Here is a 23,399-nt window from a genome sequence, read left to right on the forward strand (position 1 = left end):
CTTCTCTTTTTCATATCACTGTGATATTACTGGTCTAAGGACTGAAGATTTTGTAAGTGCTTGTTCCAATTTTTTTAACATCACTAGCTCACTAAACCCCACCTTATGTTTCCACCTTAATTTTCTGGGCATTAATAGGCACTGATCACTTTTATTTTTAAATATACACATATATATATATATATATATATATATATCCAAAGAAGTTGCACTAGCATACTGAAGCTTCACAACCGCTGGGGTGCATAAACCAGAGATCAGTCCATTCCAGATACTGTCCCAAATAAAGGAAAAAATAGCAAGGAACGCACTCACCAGACTTCTTCAATGTTGAAAAGTAAAAGCCTTTTTAATTCAGCTAACATGATTTACATGGTCAGGGTCAACGTTTCGGACCTCTCTGGAACCTTTGTCAAGACCAAAGATTTTAGGTTGCCATCTCCCCTGCACAGTCACATACTGTGGAACTATAAATACCCTATGGGCCATCCCACCAATCAAACAATCATTGGAAACTACCATAACGTATGTTAAAGCAATGAAATATCTCATACATATCCCTCACAATCATGTCAGTATCATGCTAACACTCAAAAACCAACTATAGGAGAGCGAAAACATGATTTAAATCCCTGTGTTCCAGCAATAAACAGCGGTGAACCGCACGCCGCCGCTGTGGAACGCACTAGACTTCCTGTTCCGATCGCGCACTTCCGGTTGCGCATCACCTAGCAACCGGACCGGGTCTTGTAGCGTCTCTTAGCAACCTGATCAGTGCGCTCCGCTGAACAGTGGAACACATCGGTGCCAATGGCTGGGAGCACAGCATTTATAAATGCAAGGGACCCACCAGAAAGCAGCGTATCATTAGAGGCTTATCACTAGAGAGCTTAATAATAGAGCCTAAAATGGAGTGTTATGGGTACATAATGACATAAGATGCTAATAAACTTATGTAATAACATAAGTCTGTAGGTGATATGGTGACATATAGTGGACCAATGTCCATGATGTCAACTTTATATTTATGTAGCCCTGGGTTTTTATAGTTCCACAGTGTCAGAGCCATCTTAAAACACATAACAAAGAAAGTGAAAATATAGAATATCAAAAACATGCGTCCACATGTGCAGAATCAAACACACATGGGGACCTCACAGGACATAAACTATACCATGGTGTCAGAGGGTGCCCTAATGCCATGGTCAATGAGCCCAACCAAACCAAAGCACACCAGCACCGTCAAGAAAATCAAAATTAAAAAAATACAAAAAGCTGGGGGGAAAAAAATTAAAAAATTAAAAGAATCGGACGTTTAACTACAGGAACATATGCAACGGGTTTTGTTCATTGAGTCCTTTAGGAGACATAGTCCCAAGGAAATGGATCCAATATGACTCCCTCTTCAATAGGAGCTTGCCCCTGTCTCCTCCCCGGGGTAACGGAGGAATCCAGTCAATCATCATACACCGTAGTGTTGAGAGTTGATGCTGGAGCTGCAGGATGTGTGCTGCGACTGGCTTGTCGGTGTTACCGGTATAGTATGCTAGATGAATTGAGGAACGCTGGTTCATTCTCTCAAGGAAAGGTCTAATTGTCTTGATCCATCATGCACGTTAAATTATGTCGTAATCTTATCTTCGTGCCATACAGCGGATGGCTAAAGAATTGCCCGGTAATCATCGACCTGCATGTGGTGCATTGCAAGCACTTGTAACAGCCGTGTTGTTTGTTCAACCACTGGTACCTGCTAGATGCATCAGGTTTCATTGTTGGTCTGAGGAGCATATCTTTCATATCTTTCATCGTTGGTCTGAGGAGCATATTTCCACCTCTCTACAAAACTTCAAACGGGCTCTCAAGACCCACTTCTTCACCAAACCCAGCCAAATCTCATCCTAACCCTCTGTTCTACACTCCCTATGTACCCCATCTGTGTCACCCCTGTCTGTCTACCCCTCCCCTTTAGAATGTAAGCTCTCACGAGCAGGGCCCTCTTCCCTCATGTGCTTATCCTTTCTTACTTTAATAATCTTCAACTGCATCAACTTCAGCAGTCTTCTGCCACCTGATACTTATTCCAGTGTCATCTGCTGATGTAACTATGTTTGTTTACCCTGTACTTGTCCTATACTGTCATCAACTGTAAGTTGCTGTTTTCCTGTTTGATTATTTATGTACTCTGTAATTGGGCGCTGCGGAACCCTTGTGGCGCCATATAAATAAAGGATAATAATAATAATAATAATAATAAATCTTTCAAATTACTTCCTCGCTGTATGCTTAGTAGGGGTGGCGCCGAACCGATGGTCTTGAATTTAGGATCGCTGTTAATTATATGCCAGTTCATCTTTATCGATTTCTGCACCGTCGATAATCTAATATTGCAACTAGTTTTAAGATGATACGTTCAGACCCAGTAGAGCTGTCTACAGCAGTGCCCCCTGCTTTATGTAATTTACGTGCTTTGGATAGACCGTTCGAAACAGTCTTTTTCTTATAGCAAAGTTCAATAAACCGGTCGGCACACTCCTTGAGCTGTTGCTCCGCTACTCTCCCATCTGAATTATTACGGAAGACTCTTAGGAACTGTGAAACAGGCAAGTTGGACTTCAATTTATCTGGATGGTGGCTGGTTGCCCATAAAAGGGTATTGCGGTCTGTTGGCTTCCGGAATAAAGTATACTCCAAAACTGGAGAATTTTAAAAAATGTATAGAAACATCATTAATGGCTGCAGTACATCTAATCGGAGTGTCTAGTTGGTTGAGCTCACTGACCATGGCCTCAAAAGACTCGACACTGCCCTTCCACACCACAAAAAGGTCATCTATGTATCTTTTATAATAAATCAAGTGTTGTGAAAACTTGTCATAGATCTGTTCCATTTCATATTTCGCCATGTACAAATTACCGAACCCCGGGGCCAGATTAGAACCCATCGCGGTCCCGATCCGCTGGATGTAATATTCATCCTGGTATTGAAAATTATTATGTGATGGGACCAATTCAATCAATTCCAACATAAACTCAATGGGTGGACCCTGATAGGGGCCATTCAGTAAAGCCTAACTGCCTCTATACCCTCCTTGTAGGGTATGACAGTGTATAACGAGCTAACATCAAGTGTAGCTAGATAGCAATCAGAGGAAATGTCACATAATGAAGATATTCCCTTCAAAAAATCGCTAGTGTCCCTTATATAACTGGTCATGGATTGAACACACGGTTGTAAATGATGATCGACAAATATAGCCAATGGTTGCAACAGCGACCCACGGGCAAATATAATAGGACACCCTGGGGGCTTGTCCATCGACTTGTGAACCTTGGGGAGTGTGTATATAACTGGGCACACTGGAAATTTGACTGTCAGATATTCAAAGACGTCCTCAGTAATCCATGCATTTTGAAAGGCGGAATTGAGAGCCGTTTAATCCTGGGAATAGGATTAAATTCAACAGATACGTGAGTGTTGGGATCAGCTAATTGTGACCTTATCTCAGAGTCGTAATCAGAAAAGTTCTGCAAGCCGACTGCACCACCCTTATCGGCATTCCGAATGACGAGCGATGTGTCATTCTTCAGACCCTTAAGGGCCACCCATTGGTCATGAGGAAGATTAGAATAATGTCCAGTACTTGCTTCATCATACCCATTAACATCAGAATTTAATATACGTAAAAAGGTACGTAGACTGGGATTATTCGAGGTGGGATCGGAAGTGCTGGGGTTCCTAAATAGTGTGGAAGAAACATTACTAGACTTTAGAGTAGGTTGAGAGGGTTTGCTACCAAAATTTGCGTAATCTTAATTATCTTCCCATCTTAAAATGCTCAACCGACCATTGAAAAGGTCTAAATCTGCTAGTCGACACAAAAGACCATCCTTTGCTCAGTAGGGATGTCTCTGCCTGTGTAAATTGATGGGTAGACAAGATAAAGATTAGGTTTTCGGGCCTTCCCTGCCTCTTCCGCAAGTTTTTGCCCCCCCCCCCCCCTCCCCCTCTGCGGGTAGGGCCTCCCGTATTTTTCTCTCTTTTTGATCTGGTGTCTGGACCTAAAAAAAGAGGATGAAGAGGAGGCTCCTGAGGGTGCTAGTGTATCAATGTAATCTGAGTCAGAAGAGGAATATGGTGGATGAGTGTTTGGAGTATGTGATCTACCTCCTCTACCTCTGGAGCCTTGTGAACGGCCCTGATAAGGGGGTCTCCCACGGCTCTCTCCTGACCGCCACCTATAGACAGAATGTCTTTGGTAGTCAATCTCAACCGTCCCCCACTTCTTCATCTTAAAAGATAATAAATCACTTCAATATTTATCAACTTGTTCCTGGATCTTATTGATCCAGTCCTCAGATTTATCAGATCTTAAGACTGCACCCTGAGCTTTCTCAAAAACCTCGATTTCACCTTTGACCTTCTTGAGTTCCACACCAACCTCTTCAATCACTAAAACAAGTAAGTCTAAAGAGCACTTGTTTAGCACCACGCACCATTTGACACAGAAAGCTGGATTCTTTCTCCCAATGGTGGGTGTGTTGTTGACGCGGAACCCTCTAGGTATTCTTTTCTTTCTAAAGTACTCAGACAAGAATTGTCCGTGCAGATTTAAATCAATCTCTCTCCGCCGCAAACAGTGCAATTTGTGATATAAGTCAAGAGGAGTCTGCACAGGTAATTCATCAAAATCAATTTGGTTAAACAAAACTCTCTCAACCTCATCATCAGTCAGACTAACCAACAAGTTCTCAGCCTCACTTAGAGACTGCTAGTCTAATATGCCAAGGGCATGTGTCATATTTAGAATGCAAAGTAGAAAGAAGTATTAAATGGTGTAGAATCCAACTTGCACCCTCTGACCCACATGCAAAGCAAAAAACATACAAAAATAAAAATAAAAAACAAGACAGTGCAAAAAAAGAGAAAGCTTTACATCAGACTAAGCGGTATATGCAATTGCGGTCAAATTGATGCAAAAGTCGAAAAACGGGACATTTTCGACAAAAAAAACATGTCGAATTGGATTCGTCAATGCAATACAGTACTTTTCGCCAAAATATCTTCTGTTTCAGACTCGACTTTTTACAAATCGACTTTTTCAAAATTCGACATGTCTGCAATGGTCAAAATGCGGCTTTTCGACAAAAGTATATTCAATTGAAGAATTACGATTCGACAACAGTGCTTTTCGACCGCAAATTCGTCATTTTCAGTCCGCCTCACTTTGCTGGCGGGTTCTAATAAAAAAAAATTAATAAATGATTTTTTTTTTTTGCTTTTTGGATTGCTAATAGCATATCTATTTATATTTGAAGGGATTATCTACTTGGTTTGTCTTTTTTTGACTCACAAGTATTATTTAATTGATTTTTTAAGAGAATATTTTTTTCTTCACTCTGCTGAGGGAAATGTACCCATGATTCCACAGTTTTACCCAGGATACACTTCTGCAAAGCTCCTCCTATCTCCTCACTCCCAGTTTTTTGAGACTAGGGAGAAGGAGCCATTACAGTCAGCTCTCTTGTGGAATCGTTTTTTTTTAGGACAATCCCTGCGTTTTAAAACACGTTTATCCTATTTTTGTACTGACTACAATAATGGAGCCTTTTTCTGACCAGATTGTGATGTTCATGTTGGCTGCAAGCATGGAGAAAGAAAGGGCTGCTGAACATCAGGATCAAGGTCAGCAAATGTCTGCATTGGGTGAGCCAGTATTGCGGGTTTAATTTCCACGTCCACGCCAGTATCGCACTAGGCGTGAACTGGAGGATCTCAGCGAGTTCGAGGTGATTCAAAATTATCGCTTATCGACTTGCGACATATATTCGCTGTATGCTCTGTTGGAGGCTGACCTGGAACCTCGGGCACGGACCAATCGCGCAGTCAGCGGTTTCCAGAAACTGCTGGCTACGTTACATTTTTTGGCGTCAGGCACATTCCAGCCTCCACTGTCTCAAACATGCGGTTTTTCACAGTCGACACTGTCGCGCTGTATAACCCAGGTCATTAGGGCTTTCCGCAAATTGACGATCCAGTTCATCACAATTCCAGAGACGGACAGCGAATGTCGTGAGATAAAATTAGGCTTTTTTACCAAATACAAATTTCCCAATGTGCTGGGCGCGATTGACTGTACCCACGTGCAGATCAGACCGCCACGGAATTCGGAAGAATGTTTTCGGACCGAAAACATTTCCATTCCATGAATGTCAACATGACATTTTTGAATATTTTTGTGGGATTTCCTGGATCGTCTCACGACTCCTTCATCCTAAGCCAGTCATCGCTGTTTGACAAGTTCGAAACAGGAAACATGCCTGGTGGCTGGCTGTTAATTGTTTTTATTTTTTTATTATTTATTAAAAAAAAAATTATTTTTTTTAGATTACCTACCATTTCTTTTCTTTTCTATAGGCGATGCGGGTTATCCCAACAAATCGTGGCTCTTGACCCCATTGTCTAATCCTGTTGGTAGAGCAGAAAAACATTACCAAGAGACACACAAAGCATCGAGGCAAATAATTGAACGTGCGGTGTCCTTAAAAGCCGGTTTCGATGTTTAGACACTTCCGGCGGTGCTCTTTTGTACTCACCGGCGAAGGTTTGCGGCATAGTAAATGCATGTTGTATTTTACACAACATATGTGTCGCAAACCGTTTGCCGGTGACTCTTCGTCGCAGTGCTTTCCGATGCGGGAACCGTTCTTCTGCTCTACCGGTGGGTATGGACGAAGAAGATGATTCCCGACGGACATTGATCCAAAACTTTTTTCCGTTGCCTGTGAGTATACTTGTAACATTTGTATTATCGTGTAAAGTGAGATTGTAATATTCTAAAAAAAATCTTTATTTATGTATTTCAGAGTTTTACGTCCTGTTGACGTACCTTTCCAGCCCTGTTTTTAAAGTTTTGTCCTGTTGACGACCCGTTACCCCCTGTTTTCTCCTGTTGTTGGATTGCCGCAAATATTGGACCCGTTTATCCAACTCTACCATGGGCGACCTACTTGTGATGTGGACCTGACCCTCCGACATGTAGCTGACAACCCCCCTCAGGTGAGATGTATTGCCCAAAACTCCCTCTTGTCCAAGTCAGACCAGCATGTCCAAAGTGCAGCCCTCCGGCTTTTGCAAAACTGCACATCCAATCATGCCTTGACAGCAATGCTTACGCTAGGTCAGGGAATGTTTGGATGTGTAGTTACGCAAGTGCCGGAGGGTTGCATTTGGGCCCGCTGTAACCTGCTTGTGTCGTGTTGCTTGTACCTTTTCCATACCAGGGGTACACTATTACCAATAGCTGGAACCTCATACTATTCTCTTCCACAGGTCTTGCGGAGTATCCTTCCCAAGTGGCGTGGATGTGAAGAGACACGACATTTCTCCTGATGTACCATGGGCGACCTACTTGTGATGTGGACCTGACCCTCCGCCATGTAGCTGACAACCCCCCTCAGGTGAGATGTATTGCCCAAAACTCCCTCTTGTCCAAGTCACCCCGGCATGTCCAAAGTGCAGCCCTCCTGCATTTGCAAAACTGCACATCCAATCATGCCTTGATGCTTACACTGTGTGTCAGGGAATGTTTGGATGGGTAGTTACGCAAGTGCCGGAGGGTTGCATTTGGGCCCACTGTAACCTGCTTGTGTCGTGTTGATTGTACCTCTTCTTTTCCGTACCAGGGTGTCACTATTACCAATAGCTGGAACCTCATACTGTTCTCTTCCACAGGTCTTGCGGTGTATCCTTCTCAAGTGGCTTGAATCCTCGTGGATGAAGAGGGACACAACAGTTCCCCTGCTGTACCATGGGCGACCTAACACAATTCCACTGCATCTCATATTTAACATTGTATTTACTAATAATTTAAATAAAAACCACAGAAAACTTCTCATTTTAAAAATGTATTGAAGAAAAATTGTATTTTATTTTTGAAATAAAAAAATGAAAGGTAATTAAACAAAAAAGTAGTTTGTTCTTTTTTACATTCTTTTCTTGTGTAGATAGATATCTGTGGGGGGGGGGGGGGGAACATATTAAGTAAAGACACTAATGTCATGTTCATTCCTTTCCCCAATAACATTTGTGGAACCGCACAGCCCAGCTTGACCCATTGCTGGGCTGTGTGGTTCCACAAAGGCAGGCGGTCCAAAGTGGAATAGTGGTGTCAGTGGTCAGCACTTTGACACGCTTGCATTTGTGGAACCACACAGCCCAGCATGACCCATTGCTGGGCTGTGTGGTTCCACAAAGGCAGGCGGTCCAAAGTGGAATAGTGGTGTCAGTGGTCTGCACTTTGACATGCTTGCATTTGTGGAACCACACAGCCCAGCATGAGCCATTGCTGGGCTGTGTGGTTCCACAAAGGCAGGCGGTCCAAAGTTTCTTGAATATATACATTGAAACATGGCTCTACTCACCTTGGTACGCACAACACGAACTTATGCCGTCCACTTCAATTTTCCACCCAATCCTTTGAATAAGCCAAAAACAAACACTAGTGAATAGTAAATTCACACAACAGTGAAAGCCTATTGTACACCAAACAAAAAGTTTTTTTGGGGTAAAAAAGTGGTATCAGAATAGCTCTTTGGCCCATCATACATGTAGCCACAAGGAGCTTTCATCCGTTACCACACGCGCCCGCATACATGCCCACGCATGTATGCTTAGACATAAAGCTCCTTGGTAGTACCCGGTCACGGGTGGGGGAGCCCAACACATATAAAACAATAGGAAGAAAAAAAAACTAATGGGAGGGGGAGAAAGGGATACATGAAAAACATAACAGTAAATAAAACAATACGACCGGGCTCATGGTGGATGTCTTTCCGGATCCTCTTCGTCCTCCTGATGGAGCGTCGATGTCCTGGGCGGCTGAATAGTGGGTTGACTGGGCCTCGGTGCCCGTGCAGCTGTAGATGTTGCGGCCGGTGTTGGTGGTGGAGGCATCTGGTGGGTGGGGTACATCCCTGTATATCCTTGGTACAGCTGTGACCGTCTATACCAGGATGTTGGTGGAGGAAGGGAAGGAGGCGTCCATGTGGCTTGTGATGGCGGAAGTGGTAGATCACCAGCGTGTTGATGAGCTGGTTCTGGGAGTTTATCGTATATCATCTGCAGTGTGGTTGCGATGATCTGTTGGCTGGATGCGGAATGTCGATGGCTCTCCGACATGTTGTCATTGCTGTGTGCCAGGCATGATGTGTTCTCCACCGGTTGATGGATTGGGCCAGAATTTGAAGGATGTCCATAGTCTCCCTGTGATCTTCTCTTCTGGTCTTTTGAATTTCGGCCGCACTGTCGGCATGAGCCTTCTGCATTTCAAGCAGACCGTTTGCCATCTTATCCATTGTCCTCTCAATGGCGTCCAGTCTGCTTCCAACGACAACCCGAAAACTATCCTGGCTGACATTCATCTCTGCTGCCAGGTTGTTTACCCTCTGAATATTTGAGGGATCCTGCCCTTCCTGGACGTCTGCCACCAATTGCATTTTTGCAGCTGAAAAGAAAATTTGAAATTATTATACACATTCATCATACATTTGTTTGAAGGCTCACAATTCGATATTTACTCACACAGGGATGTAGAATCAGCAGGCTGCTGCACTTCCACCTCGTCATCCTCTGACGAATCCTGTAGGAGATCCGGCCTGAAGAATGAACCAATCCCCGATGCAAGTCCGCTGCTAGTCCGTAGCACCTCTGTTTGCAAAAGGAAAAAAAAAATAAGTTAATAAACTATACAAAACTGGTGCAACCCCCTCCACCACCCCCCCAAAAAGTAAATACAAACCTTCTCCATCCTGAGGTGCCGCTGCTCCAGGAGCTTCACTTGTCCTCAATTCTGGAGACTTTTCAAGGGTCTGGCTGGATACTTCTGCACGGCTGTCTTCAAACCCAAGAATAGTCTCATCCGTTAACCCTGTAGACTCAAACAGTTCGGGTGATGGGTCCACAAGGGTAGTGTCTTGTTGAGGCTCTTCGGTCACAGTCCCAAAACTCCTGGAGAGATGACGATCTGGTGATGGCCTACGCGCAGGAGCTGTAGTTTGGCGCCCATCTGGTGGTGTGGTCGCCGACGGTGTCTGGCGCACAGGTGACGTTCTGCGTGCTGATGTCTGGCGCGCAGGTGATAGTCTGTGCGCTGACGTCATCTGGCGCACAGGTGACTTACTGCGCGCTCCTGATGCTTGCTGCGCAGGTGATGGTCTGCGCGCTGCTGCCGATGCCTGCTGCGCAGGTGATGGTCCGCGCGCTGCCGATGTCCTGCGCGCAGGTGATGTCCTCTGGGCAGACGTGTCTGCAAAAAAAATCACATTAGCAAATACAAAAAAAAATAACTCATCTGAATGTATTCTTACCATCAGGCCTCCTTTTGGACTGCTTGTCTCCCGCAGTCTTCCGTCTTCTGGGCGGTTCTTCCTCCTCGGGAAAGCCAGCAGGACGGCTGGAGTCCACACCTCCGCAAACTCCTTCAACCATGGCAGGGTTCATGCGCCTTTTAATAACTTCCTCCCAGGGTAGCCACTTTAGATTGAGAGCCGGACCACCTCCCGTAGCTGTCTCATGTCGGCGCTGAATCGCCATCTTCTTTTTGGTCTGTCTGCGGCAATCACTGTACCGCTTCATGCAGTTTCTGGTGCTCCGGCGGTTTCCAGATACTGCAGTGACTTGGCTCGCGATGGCATCCCAGATGTTTCGCTTGGTCTTAGCTGCTGTGGTATGTGCCCTTGGTCCATACAGAACGTCGTAGGACCTGTTGACACCATCCACTAGGGCACAGTTTTCCGCCTCAGTGTATCTGGGTCCATGCGGCTTTTTCGGTCCTGCATCTTCACCAGAGGCTTCCTCCTCCGACTGCTCCTCTGGCTGGCTTCTTGCCTTTAGGGATTAAAAAAAAAACATGCATTTACTAAGATCAGTATGTACCTGTGAGTGTCAGTATCCCTGGCAGTGCGCAAAGATACCTGTAGGTGTGCATGGCAGTGAGCAAACTAGGGTGTGTCAAGTTGGATGCTATTGTGTCTGCAGGTGTTGTCAGTACCTTTCTAGGCTTTTTCTTTTTCGACTTCTCCATTTGGTCCCTTGACGACCGCGGCTGGTCACTGCATGCCTGGTCGGTCGTATCCTCCTCCTGGGTCGGCTCCCACTCCTCGTTGCTATGCAGGGAAAGTTCTGAGGGGTGGGGGGAAGGGGGGGATCAGGCCCGCTTGTCCCTGGACATCTCTGTTGTAAAAAGAAAAAAAACAAAATTATATATTTTTACAAATTTAACACACATTACATAATTACATGCAACCACACGTCATGCTGCTGGGACCCCAGTTCTCAAGCAGGACCAAACACACACAAAAAATGAAAAATAGAAAGAAAAAAAAGCCAAAACCCCCGTACAAGCATCCCTGCACATATTGGAGGTCAACCAGTGCTAAGACAAAATGGCTGACACAAACAAAATGGCTGACACAAACAAAATTGCTGACACAAACAAAATGGCTGACAGTCACCCCAAACTAGCCAAAAAGCATCCCTGCACATACTGGAGGTCAACCAGTGCTAACACAAAATGGCTGACACAAACAAAATGGCTGACAGTCACCCAAACTAGCCAAAACGCACCCCTGCACATTCTGGAGGTACACCAGTGCTAAAATAGGAGGGGAAAAAATTGTTTTAGCAAACAAACGACATGACATGTCGACCACGTTGATACCGACACACACTAAAATCACCCCAAACTAGCCAAAAAGCATCCCTGCACATTCTGGAGGTACACCAGTGCTAAAATAGGAGGGAAAAAACATGTTTTAGCAAACAAACGACATGACATGTCGACCACATTGATACCGACACACACTAAAATCACCCCAAACTAGCCAAAAAGCATCCCTGCACATTCTGGAGGTACACCAGTGCTAAAATAGGAGGGAAAAAACATGTTTTAGCAAACAAACGACATGACATGTCGACCACATTGATACCGACACACACTAAAATCACCCCAAACTAGCCAAAAAGCATCCCTGCACATTCTGGAGGTACACCAGTGCTAAAATAGGAGGGAAAAAACATGTTTGGCAAACAAACGACACGACATGTCGACCGCATGTCTGACACAAACTTGCTCCAAGTCACCCCAAACAAGCCAAAAAGCATCCCTGCACACTCTGGAGGTACACCAGTGCTAAAATAGGAGATAAAAAACCTGTTTTAGCAAACAAACGACACGACATGTCGACCGCATTGATACCGACACACACTAAAATCAGCCCAAACTAGCCAAAAAGCATCCCTGCACACTCTGGAGGTACACCAATGCAAAAGCATGACCCAAAAAGTAATTTTAAGAAGAAGAAAAAACGTGAAAAACTACCCCAAAACACAAAACTCCCCCAAAAAATGCAGCAATACAAGCAGGAGCTATACACATACCTGCACACATATATATATACATACACCAAACACATACCCCAAACACCCCATGTACACCTCATGGCAACCCCCACTACACAAACGCATACATGCAACACCAGACCCACATGTGGTACTTACCTAAAAATGTAGAAATAGCTCCAAAAACAACTCTCCTCCGGGGTAACAGGTATCCTCCTGTCTGTCCTGGAATAAAGCCTGCTGGGTGTCCAAACGATACCACAGCAAACAACCAATTTGCTAGCTCTGCACCTCCTCACACCTCTCTGCAGGTTCACAAAATGGCTGCTGAGCAAGCAGCAAACAAGACCTAATAAAGGGCTGCAAACGGCGGGAAGTCGAATTCAGGACGCCCACTACTCGTCGATTGGTCCGTTATCCGCCAACAGGGAGTGTCGAATCCGTTTTGTATTGCATATGTTGAATTCATGGTCCCGGCGGGAGGGCTGCTGCTGTCGAGTACAGGCAATTTTTTTTAAAACGGACGAAAAAAATGCGCAATTCGTCCGGAATTGCATATACCCCTAAATATGCAAAAAAAACAAATATTGAGAGTTCCACTTAACTAGCGCTTTCAGTGATTCCTTCCTTGTTTCATATCATTCCATCATATTTTCCAAAGAGAGATGTCATGTAGAGTGAAGGAGTAATAATGTGTAGTGAAATACCGTTTTAATTGGAACAACACATATACATTACATTACATACATAACATGCATAATACAAAAATAGGATCGAATATTCAACATAATCCTTTAGAGAGGCATGTGAAATAGTGGGTAATTACCAGAATCTAAGGGAACTGCGATTAGACAGTCCCTAACAGCACATGTGTCCCAATATGGGTGCTCCGGATCAGCCCATACACCACACAGATCGTTACTGCTGGATCCTGGATAACAACACGCTCCTCCCTGGCGCCTCAGTAGGAAAACTGACGCGTTTCAACTCTTTGCTAGAGTCTTTTTCAAGGTTGAAGTGAATAATGATCTTTTCTCCCAGTTCCCATATTTAAATACCCATCCACCAATTAGACTCCGCGCTTCACAGCGGGAGCAAATCGCATAATCAGTCCTCTCCCTATGACGTAACGCTAAGCCCCAGCGTCTATTACCGTGTGTAGTGGTTGCCCTGATAACATGACTTCTTCTCCGGCTGCCGCCGTGTTCTTACTACACGTCTGTGTTACGGCTTCTCGGTTGCCCTAGCAACCAGACTGCTCTCTGCCTTGGCGTCGCGTCACTTCCGGCATCGCTGTTAGTGTTTTAAAGTCCTGACTCTCGGTGCTCGTTTCACAAATCCCCATCCATCCTTATAAAAGTCTTTGCTGTAATGATGTCTCTGTCCTTAAATTATACATATTTGAGCATATATCTGTAAAAAAATAGCCTCACAATTTTGCTGGATTCAAAATTCCAATTTTTGAGATCATCAATGATAATACACATGGGTGCCAACTTAGACATAAAAGAATGTCCCAATATATATATCCAAAGAAGTTGCACTCGCATACTGAAGCTTCACAACCGCTGGGGTGCATAAACCAGATATCAGTCCATTTCAGATACTGTCCCAAATAGGCGCTGATCACTTTCATTTTTAAATATATATATATAGATAGATATCCCCATGATGAAGTCATACTGCTGACGAAACGCGTTGGGACTGCTATACCTGAGACCTCCTTATGGACAGATAAGCCTTTTTAACTTTAATATCCTGTACGTTTGCATTTTTACCGATATTGGATTTTTATGAAAAACAGGATGTATCCGCTTGTACATACAGATTGATAAGCTCGAACCTTGTTATATTCTGTACGCTTGCACTTTTACTATTATATACCTTCTATGTTTTATGTTGTATTAAAATTTGTGAAAAACCCCAATAATCCCTGTTGGTGGATTTTTATCATTGAGGATTTGCTTATCCTTAGGAGGTTTTTTAGATACAACTATTTTTAATTTTATTTTTATGGTGAAATATGTCTTAGAAACTGTACAGACAAAAAAATGTTCTTTTAAAAAAACTGTACGCGCTATGTTATTTCTGTTTTATCTTCTTTTCACATATGTGCATTGGTCATGAGACCGAAGAAAATATATATATCAGATAAGTGATGTCCATACATTATCACCCTAATTCACTTTATATCAATTTTTTTAAGAAACACAAAATAGGCGCCCTTTTCTTCACTAGTTCTATATATATATATATATATATATATATATACACACACACACACACATATATATATATATATATATATACACACACACATATATATTTCTCTGACGTCCTAGTGGATGCTGGGTACTCCGTAAGGACCATGGGGAATAGACAGGCTCCGCAGGAGACTGGGCACTCTTAAAAGAAAGATTAGGTACTATATCTGGTGTGCACTGGCTCCTCCCTCTATGCCCCTCCTCCAGACCTCAGTTAGAATCTGTGCCCGGCCAGAGCTGGATGCACCCTAGGGGCTCTCCTGAGCTTCCTAGAAAGAAAGTATTTGTTAGGTTTTTTTATTTTCAGTGAGATCTGCTGGCAACAGACTCACTGCTACGTGGGACTGAGGGGAGAGAAGCGAACCTACCTGCTTGCAGCTAGCTTGGGCTTCTTAGGCTACTGGACACCATTAGCTCCAGAGGGATCGAACACAGTCCCAGTCCTCGGTCGTCCGGTCCCGGAGCCGCGCCGCCGTCCACCTTGCAGAGCCAGAAGAACGAAGAGAGTTGAAAAATCGGCGGCTGAAGACTCCGGTCTTCATTAAGGTAGCACACAGCACTGCAGCTGTGCGCCATTGCTCCCTCTGCACACCACACACTCCGGTCACTGATGGGTGCAGGGCGCTGGGGGGGGGGGGGGGCGCCCTGGGCAGCAATTAGAGTACCTTACATGGCTAAGAAGCACATAATACAGCTAATAAACTGTATATGTGCATAATCCCCCGCCATAAAGTATATAAAAAAGCGGGAGAAGTCCGCCGAGAAAGGGGCGGAGTTATCTTCCTCAGCACACCGACGCCATTTTCTCTTCACAGCTCCGCTGGAAGGCAGCTCCCCAGGCTCTCCCCTGCAGTTTCCAGGCTTCAAGGGTAAAAAAGAGAGGGGGGGGCACTAAATTTAGGTGCAAACTGTGTATAATAAGCTGCTATAGGGAAAATCACTCACTTAAGTGTAAATCCCTGGTTATATAGCGCTGTGGTGTGTGCTGGCATACTCTCTCTCTGTCTCCCCAAAGGACTTTGTGGGGTCCTGTCCTCAGTCAGAGCATTCCCTGTGTGTGTGCGGTGTGTCGGTACGGCTGTGTCGACATGTTTGATGAGGAGGGTTACGTGGAGGCGGAGCAAAAGCCGATAAGTGTGATGTCGCCCCCTACGGGGCCGACACCGGAGTGGATGGATATGTGGAAGGTTCTAACCGACAGTGTCAACTGCATACATAAAAGGTTGGATGACGTGACAGCCTTGGGACAGCCGGCTTCTCAGCCCGCGCCTGCCCAGGCGTCTAAGAGGCCACCAGGGGCTCAAAAACGCCCGCTACCTCAGATGGCAGACACAGATGTCGACACGGAGTCTGACTCCAGTGTCGACGAGGATGAGACGAATGTACAGTCCACAAGGGCCATCCGATGTATGATTACGGCAATGAAAAATGTATTGAACATTTCTGACACTGACTCCGTTACCGTTAAAAAAGGTATTATGTTTGGGGAGAAAAAGCTTCCAGTGACTTTTCCCCCATCTGAGGAGTTAAATGAATTATGTGAAGAAGCGTGGTGTTCCCCTGATAAAAAAACTGGTAATTCATAAGAAATTACTGATGGCGTACCCTTTCCCGCCAACGGATAGGCTACGTTGGGAAACATCCCCTAAGGTGGACAAAGCGCTCACACGCTTATCAAAAAAGGTGGCACTGCCGTCTCAGGATACGGCCGCCTTAAAGTAGCCTGCAGATAGAAAGCAGGAAGCTATCCTGAAGTCTGTATATACACACTCAGGTACTATACTGAGACCTGCTATTGCGTCAGCATGGATGTGTAGTGCTGCAGCAGCTTGGTCCGACACCCTGTCAGATAACATTGATACACTCGACAGGGATGCTATTTTGCTAACCATAGACCATATAAAGGACGTAGTCTTATATATGAGAGATGCACAGAGGGATATTTGCCGACTGGCATCGGGAATTAATGCAATGTCCATTTCTGCAAGGAGAGTTTTATGGACTCGGCAGTGGACAGGTGATGCTGATTCTAAAAGGCACATGGAGGTTTTGCCTTATAAGGGTGAGGAACTGTTTGGGGATGGTCTCTCGGACCTGGTATCCTCAGCGACAGCTGGAAAATCAACTTTTCTACCCCACGTTCCCTCACAACCAAAGAAAGCAGCGTATTATCAGGTACAGTCCTTTCGGCCTCAGAAAGGCAAGCGTGTCAGAGGCGCTTCCTTTCTGCTCAGAGGCAGGGGAAGAGGAAAGAAGCTGCATCAGACAGCCAGTTCCCAGGAACAAAAGCCCTTCCCCGCTTCCTCTAAGTCCACCGCATGACGCTGGGGCTCCACAGGCGGAGCCAGGTGCGGTGGGGGCGCGTCTCCGGAACTTCAGCAACCAATGGGTTCGCCCACAGGTGGATCCCTGGGCCATACAAGTGGTATCTCAGGGATTCATGTTGGAGTTCGAGGCGACTACCCCTCGCCGTTACCTCAAATCGGCTTTGCCAACTGCTCCCAGGGAAAGGGAGGTAGTGCTGTCGGCTATTCACAAGCTGTACCTGCAGCACGTGATAATCAAGGTTCCCCTCCTTCAACAGGGACGGGGTTACTATTCCACAATGTTTGTGGTACCGAAACCGGACGGTTCGGTGAGACCCATTCTAAATTTAAAATCCTTGAACACTTATCTGAGGAAGTTCAAGTTCAAAATGGAATAGCTCATGGCGGTTATCGCAAGCCTGGAAGAGGGGGATTTTATGGTATCATTGGACATCAAGGATGCATACCTGTGTGTCCCCATTTACCCACCTCACCATGAGTACCTCAGGTTTGTGGTACAGGACTGTCATTACCAATTCCAGACGTTGCCGTTTGGTCTCTCAACGGCACCAAGGGTATTTACCAAGGTAATGGCCCGTACTTGGACGATCTCCTGATAAAGGCGAGGTCCAAGGAACAGTTGTCAGCCAGCGTAGCACTAGCTCGGGAAGTGCTGCAACAACACGGCTGGATTCTGAACATATCAAAGTCGCAGCTGATTCCTGCGACACGTCTATTGTTCTTGGGCATGATCCTGGATACAGAACAAAAGAAGGTGTTTCTCCCTGCGGAGAAGGCCCAGGAATTGTCATCTCTGGTCAGGAATCTCCTGAAACCAAAACAGGTGTCGGTGCATCACTGCACGCGAGTCCTGGGAAAGATGGTGGCTTCTTACGAAGCAATTCCCTTTGGCAGGTTCCGTGCAAGGATCTTTCAGTGGGATCTGTTAGACAAATGGTCCGGATCGCATCTTCAGATGCATTGGTTGCTCACCCTGTCCCCGAGGGCCAGGGTGTCTCTACTGTGGTGGCTGCAGAGTGCCCATCTTCTCGAGGGCCGCAGATTTGGCATACAGGTCTGGGTCCTGGTGACCACGGATGCAAGCCTCCGAGGTTGGGGGGCAGTCACTCAGGGAAGAAACTTCCAAGGACAGTGGTCAAGTCAGGAGACTTCCCTACACATAAATATTCTGGAACTAAGGGACATTTACAACGCCCTGAGTCAAGCGGAACCCCTGCTTCAAACCTACCGGTGCTGATTCAGTCAGACAACATCACGGCGGTCGTCCATGTAAACCGCCAAGGCGGCACAAGAAGCAGGATGGCGATGGCAGAAGCCACAAGGATTCTTCGATGGGCGGAGAATCTCGTACTGGCACTGTCAGCAGTGTTTATTCCGGGAGTGGACAACTGGGAAGCAGACTTCCTCAGCAGACACGATCTCCACCCGGGAGAGTGGGGACTTCATCCAGAAGTCTTCACACTGATTGTAAATCGTTGGGGACGGCCACAGGTGGACATGATGGCGTTGCGCCTCAACAAAAAGCTAAAAAGATATTGCGCCAGGTCAAGGGACCCTCAGGCGATAGCTGTGGACGCACTAGTGACACCGTGGGTGTACCAGTCGGTTTATGTGTTCCCTCCTCTTCCTCTCATACCCAAGGTACTGAGAATAGTAAGAAGGAGAGGAGTAAGAACAATACTGATCGTTCCGGATTGGCCAAGAAGAACTTGGTACCCAGAACTACAAGAAATTATCTCAGAGGACCCATGGCCTCTGCCTCTCAGACAGGACCTGTTACAACAGGGGCCCTGTCTGTTCCAAGACTTACCGCGGCTGCGTTTGACGGCATGGCGGTTGAACGCCGGATCCTAACGGAAAAAGGCATTCCAGATGAAGTAATTCCTACGCTGATAAAAGCTAGGAAGGATGTGACAGCAAAACATTATCACCGCATATGGCGTAAATATGTTGCTTGGTGTGAGGCCAGGAAGGCCCCTACAGAGGAATTTTAGCTGGGTCGATTTCTGCACTTCCTCCAGTCAGGAGTGACTATGGGCCTCAAATTGGGATCCATAAAAGTCCAGATTTTGGCCCTGTCTATTTTCTTTCAAAAATAACTGGCATCATTGCCTAAAGTTCAGACATTTGTCAAGGTAGTGCTGCATATTCAGCCCCCTTTTGTGCCTCCAGTGGCACCTTGGGATCTCAACGTTGTGTTGGATCTCCTTAAATCTCATTGGTTTGAGCCACTTAAAACCGTGGAGTTGAAGTATCTCACCTGGAAGGTGGTCATGCTGTTAGCCTTGGCTTCGGCCAGGCGTGTGTCAGAATTGGCGGCTTTATCGTGTAAAAGCCTTTATCTGATTTTCCATATGAACAGGGCGGAATTGAGGACTCGTCCCCAATTTCTCCCAAAGGTGGTATCAGCGTTTCATTTGAACCAACCTATTGTGGTGCCTGCGGCTACTAGGGACTTGGAGGATTCCAAGTTGCTGGACGTAGTCCGGGCCCTAAAAATCTATGTTTCCAGGACGGCTAGAGTCAGAAAAACTGACTCGCTATTTATCCTGCATGCATCCAACAAGCTGGGTGCTCCTGCTTCAAAGCAGACTATTGCTCGCTGGATCTGTAGCACGATTCAGCTTGCGCATTCTGCGGCTGGCCTGCCGCATCCTAAATCAGTAAAAGCCCATTCCACGAGGAAGGTGGGCTCTTCTTGGGCGGCTACCCAAGGGGTCTCGGCTTTACAACTTTGCCGAGCTGCTACTTGGTCAGGTCGTTTGCAAAATTCTACAAGTTTGATACCTTGGCTGAGGAGGACCTTGAGTTTGCTCATTCGGTGCTGCAGAGTCATCCGCACTCTCCCGCCCGTTTGGGAGCTTTGGTATAATCCCCATGGTCCTTACGGAGTACCCAGCATCCACTAGGACGTCAGAGAAAATAAGAATTTACTCACCGGTAATTCTATTTCTCGTAGTCCGTAGTGGATGCTGGGAGCCCGTCCCAAGTGCGAACTTTCTGCAATACATGTATATAGTTATTGCTTAACTAAAGGGTTATTGTTTGAGCCATCTGTTGCATGAGGCTCAGTTGTTATTCATACTGTTAACTGGGTATAGTTATCACAAGTTGTACGGTGTGATTGGTGTGGCTGGTATGAGTCTTACCCTGGATTCCAAATCCTTTCCTAGTAATGTCAGCTCTTCCGGGCACAGTTTCCTTAACTGAGGTCTGGAGGAGGGGCATAGAGGGAGGAGCCAGTGCACACCAGATATAGTACCTAATCTTTCTTTTAAGAGTGCCCAATCTCCTGCGGAGCCCGTCTATTCCCCATGGTCCTTACAGAGTACCCAGCATCCACTACGGACTACGAGAAATAGAATTACCAGTGAGTAAATTCTTATATTATATATGTATTGTAACACTGTAGGGGTGCAAGGTGCCTTTTCCTGGGGAATATGGCAGCCCGCAGCAGCTGAGGAACAACACAAGTCCAGTTTCTGGTACAACTGACCCCGGCCAGTTTTATTGAAACAGAAAATAAAACAAACCCCAAAATAAAAATACCTTGCCTGTCCGGCACTAACTAAACATAAGATGTTCCTAACTGTCACTAAACAAAACACAGAGTTCTTCAGTACATACTGTATAGCTTACTTGCATCAGAAAGCGTGTCTCTCACACACAGATCCTGCAGCCTTCCCAGGCAGTCTGCCCATACTAATCAGGTTAGAAGCACTATATCACTCTTACACAGCTGAAACCCTGATTAGCCCTCTGTGAGGCCAAAGACCCGAACTGGGCCCAATGTCTAGAACTCGCCTTATCTCTCTCTCAGAGCCTTTTCCCAGCTTTTACAGCAAACTGAAAAGGTTCAGACAAAACAAAAAGCATTTTTCCTAGAAGTTAACATTTTCTAAAACATGTAAGACAAGAACCTGGGACAAATATACCTGCCCTCAAACACTATCCCAGTGTTCTTGTCACATATCCCCCTCCCCTGTTTCGACCTAGGGGCCGGAACACTTGTAGCCCCCAAACAGAAGATGCGAGACAATGCATCTGCGTTGGCCAATTGTGTTCCCGGTCTATGTTCGACAGTAAACTTAAAGTCCTGCAACGCTAGAAACCATCTAGTTACACGAGCATTCTTGCCTCTATTTACATACATCCATTTTAAAGGGGCATGGTCTGTCACTAGTCTGAATTGTCTACCCAAGAGGTAATATCTCAAGGTATCTAGTGCCCACTTAATGGCCAAAGCCTCCTTTTCCACAATGGCATACCTTTTTTCATGCTCATTGAGTTTCCTACTCAAATAAATGATAGGGTGTTCGTCCCCATCTCTGGTTTGGGACAGCACAGCACCTATCCCTACCTCTGAGGCATCTGTCTGTACCACAAATTCTTTTGAAAAATCTGGTGTTATCAACACCGGTTGTGAACACAAAGCCACTTTTAATGCTTGGAACGCCTTTTCTGCATCAGGGTTCCATTTCACCACATTTGACTGCTTCCCTTTGGTAAGGTCTGACAACGGCACCGCTGTGGTCGCAAAATTAGGAATAAACCGTCTATAGTACCCAGTAATTCCCAAAAAAGCCCTTACCTGTTTTTTATTCACTGGACGAGGCCAGTTTTGAATAGCATCAACTTTATTCAATTGGGGCCTAATCAGACCTCTGCCTATGGTGAAGCCCAAGTATTTGACCTCCTCCATTGCGAGGCAGCACTTCTTTGGGTTAGCAGTTAACCCTGCCTCTCTGATTGAGTCCAGTACTGCTTGTACTTTAACCAAATGGGACCCCCAGTCTGTACTGTGAATTACCACATCATCCAAATAGGCAGCTGCATATTTTCTATGGGGCCTCAAAATTTTATCCATCGCCCGTTGAAAGGTTGCTGGAGCCCCATGCAACCCAAAGGGTAACATCTTATACTGGTACAGCCCCTCCGGAACCGAAAAGGCTGTTTTTTCTTTGGCGCTATCAGATAAAGGTATTTGCCAGTAACCTTTGGTCAGGTCCAATGTGGTGAGAAACCTGGCTGTTCCCAGCCTTTCTACAAGCTCATCCACACGGGGCATGGGGTATGCGTCAAACTTGGACACCTCATTTAACTTACGAAAGTCATTACAGAAGCGTATGCTACCGTCGGGCTTCGGGATGAGCACTATGGGACTGGACCACTCACTGTTAGACTCCTCTATGACTCCAAGTTCTAACATGGTTTTAACTTCCTTAGAAATAGCTTCTCGCTGAGCTTCAGGAATCCTATATGGCTTTAAATGAACCCTGACCCCTGGTTCTGTGACAATGTCATGTTTTATTATGGTCGTTCGGCCAGGCAGCTCTGAAAATACCTCCCTATTTTGGATGAGAAATTCTTTAACCTGATTGTTCTGATCAGCTGATAATGTCTCTGACACCTTCACTGCGGGAAGCAACCGGGGTGAAGACACCGAAGGGCAAGGCTCCGCTGACAGAGACAACCTATCTTTCCAGGGTTTGATTAAGTTAACATGGTAGATCTGTTCGGGTTTTCTCTTTCCCGGCTGGTATACTTTGTAATTAACCTCATTCACTTTTTCCCTAATCTCAAATGGACCCTGCCATTTAGCTAGGAATTTGCTTTCCACAGTGGGTACCAAAACAAGAACTCTATCTCCAGGAGCAAATTCCCGTATCTTGGCACTCCGGTTATAGACCCTCTGTTGAGCACTTTGGGCCTGTTCCATGTGCTCTCTGACAACAGGTACCACGGCTGCAATCCTATCCTGCATTTGTGTTACATGCTCAATAACGCTTCTATAAGGAGTGGGCTGTCCTTCCCACGTCTCTTTGGCAATATCCAACAGCCCTCTGGGGTGTCTACCATACAACAAATCAAATGGAGAAAACCCCGTAGAGGACTGAGGGACTTCTCTGATGGCCATTAACAAGTAGGGCAACAAACAATCCCAGTTTTTCCCATCTCTCTCAACAACCTTTTTTAACATACTTTTTAATGTTTTATTAAACCTTTCCACCAACCCGTCAGTTTGGGGATGGTAGATGGACGTCCTGAGGTGAGTGACCTTAAATAACTTGCACAATTCTTTCATGATCCTTGACATAAATGGAGTACCTTGGTCAGTCAAAATTTCTTTTGGTATTCCCACTCTACTAAATACCTGCACCAGCTCCCTAGCTATCGCCTTGGTTGTGATAGTGCGTAAAGGGATAGCCTCAGGATATCGAGTGGCATAGTCCATAATTACCAGGATATACTGATGGCCCCGAGCAGACTTTAACAAGGGCCCCACGAGATCCATGGCTATTCTGTCAAACGGGACCTCTATAATAGGCATGGGAACTAGTGGGCTCCTGAAATGGGGTCTAGGGGCATGATACTGGCATTCAGGACAGGAAGAACAATATTCAGACACTTC

At 45.6% G+C, this 23,399-nt stretch overlaps 1 protein-coding gene across 1 annotated transcript in view; it reads left to right on the top strand.

Annotated features, from left to right (window-relative positions):
• LOC135054963 (zinc finger protein OZF-like) overlaps positions 1-23,399 on the top strand; it is a 235,191-nt gene that overhangs the window by 131,246 nt on the left and 80,546 nt on the right. The window lies entirely within an intron of this gene.

The sequence above is a fragment of the Pseudophryne corroboree genome, chromosome 3 (assembly GCF_028390025.1).
Source record: "Pseudophryne corroboree isolate aPseCor3 chromosome 3, aPseCor3.hap2, whole genome shotgun sequence".
Lineage (NCBI taxonomy): Eukaryota > Metazoa > Chordata > Amphibia > Anura > Myobatrachidae > Pseudophryne > Pseudophryne corroboree.